This window comes from Octopus sinensis, linkage group LG13, assembly GCF_006345805.1.
Source record: "Octopus sinensis linkage group LG13, ASM634580v1, whole genome shotgun sequence".
Taxonomy (NCBI): Eukaryota; Metazoa; Mollusca; class Cephalopoda; order Octopoda; family Octopodidae; genus Octopus; species Octopus sinensis.
Window position 1 is genome coordinate 44,052,596 of NC_043009.1, and position 2,500 is coordinate 44,055,095.

Consider the following 2,500-nt stretch of genomic DNA (forward strand, 5'->3'; position numbering starts at 1 on the left):
TACATACATACATACATACATAATACATACATACATACATACATTCATACATACATACATACATACATACATACATATGCTTCTTCGCCTTGTTACATCTACCTAGCTACACCAAACAATGAAGACTCAATGGTTAGTCTGTATAAGTAACAGTTGTGTATGCAGGAAGCGGCAGTGGATTTCTTTACCCGTGGATCTATAACGATATGTCGACATCCCTAGATATAGCATTTATGTGGTCACGTGATCTGCTAGAAAGGGCACCCAAATATCCCTCAAATCACCCCCAGCTATTTTAAAACTTAGGGTGGTTTATTGTAGTTCGTATATATACATCCATATATATGTATACATATAAAGGAATGTATGTGCGTGTGTATATCTGTGTATGCGCGCGTGTGTGTATGTGTGTGTGCGTGTCTGTATGTGTGTGTGTATGTATGCATGTTTGTTTGTATGTATGTGTGTGTATGTATGTATACTCTTACTCTTTTACACTTTTACTTGTTTCAGTCATTTGACTGTGGTCATGCTAGAGCACCGCCTTTAGTCGAGCAAATCGACCCCATGACTTAGTACTTATTCTATCGATGTCTTTTGCCGAACCGCTAAGTTGCGGGGACGTAAACACACTAGCATCGGTTGTCAAGCGATGTTGGGGGACAAACACAGACACACAAACATATACACACACACACACACACCACACACACACACACACCACATATATATATATATATATATATATATATATATATATATATATGTATGTATACATATATTCGACGGGCTTCTTTCAGTTTCTCTCTACCAAATCCACTCACAGAGGCTTTGGTCGGCCCGAGACTATAGTAGAAGACATTTGCCCAAGGTACCACGCAGTGGGACTGAACCCGGAACCATGTGGTTTGTAAGCAAGCTACTTACCACACAGCCACTGGACTGTGACCATATTGGGGCACCCCTTGAAGGCTTTTAGTAAAACGAATCAACTCGCGTATTTATTTTTTTTTAATCTGGCACTTATTTTATCGGTCCTTTATACCGATCCGCTCTGTTACAGGAACATGAACAAACCTACACCGGTTATCCGAATTTACTGAGCTCTAAATGACTGCAAAAACCTTATAACAAATATCTTCTGGTCAACTGGACCCGTTCTCTATATATCCTATTCTCACTCAGCTCGTCTCTTATTTTCACTCACCTCGTCTGTTAATACCGCTTTCCTTGTCTCCTAACCCCTCCTCGTTTCTTAATCCGGCTCCCTTCATTTCTTAATCTCGAACCAAGAAATACATTGGCACCGCGTATATACACACCTACAACCACACTGAAATCTATGGTATTAATACATACTGCAATAAATACAGTGTACGAGGGGGATATTGTGTTGTAGAGACATATATTTGACACTATATTGTTGTGATACATAATAGTATATCTTTACTATGGTGGCGGTGTTGAATAGTGTGATGTATAATGTACAGTAGTGGCTTAGTGGCTGGGGGTATTCAGCTCACGATCGTAAGGTCGTGAGTTCGATTCTCGGTGGTACGTTATGTCCTTGAGCAAAACGCTTTATTTCATGTTGCTTCAATCCACTCAGCTAGCAAAAAGGAGTTGTACCTGTAATTCAAAAGGGTCAACTTTGTCACACTCTATATCATGCTGAATCTCCCTGAGTACTACATTAAGGATACTCGTGTCTGAGGAGTACTCAGTCACTTGCATGTTAATTTCATGAGCAGGCTGTTCTGTTGATAGGGTCAACTGGAACCCGCGTCCTCGTAACCGATGGAGTGCCAATTTAATGTATTGTGGCGTATATATTATACTGTTGTATAATGTAACATAGTGTAAAGCTATGTCGTATAGTGTGTTGTGGGGTTGTGTGGAGTAAACTACAGGGCAGTGTCATGTGTATAGCCCAGAACAGTACGGTGCTGTCTTGTTACAGTTATTAAGACGCTAAGAGGTAGAATCACAATTTAGCTACATGGTAGCCTTTAATTACCATTCTTTACCTACCAATGAAGTCAACTTAGTCTTTCACTCTTTAGAAATTTAGTAAAATTAAAATCTTGTCAAGTATTGGTGTCGATATACTCGAGAATTTATACACACACACACACACACACACACCACACACACACACACACACACACACACACATACACACACACACACACAAGCTGTCTTTTACACTAACTTTGAAATCCTCATTTTATCTGTCGTATTGTGTGCATTTTTTTCAGTCGAATGCAATACAGTAGAACTGAACAATAATGCACACCGCTTCTAATAATCCGCAATTTCTACACATATACAAACACACACACACGCCACACACACACACATTCACACTGTGTTTGTCCTTGACCCTAACTTATTTTGTCTGTCGTAATGTGTGCATTTTTTCAGTTGGATGCCGAACAGTAGAACTGAACAATAATGCGCATCGGTTCTAAATAATCCACTTCACTTAACGCCTCTTGTG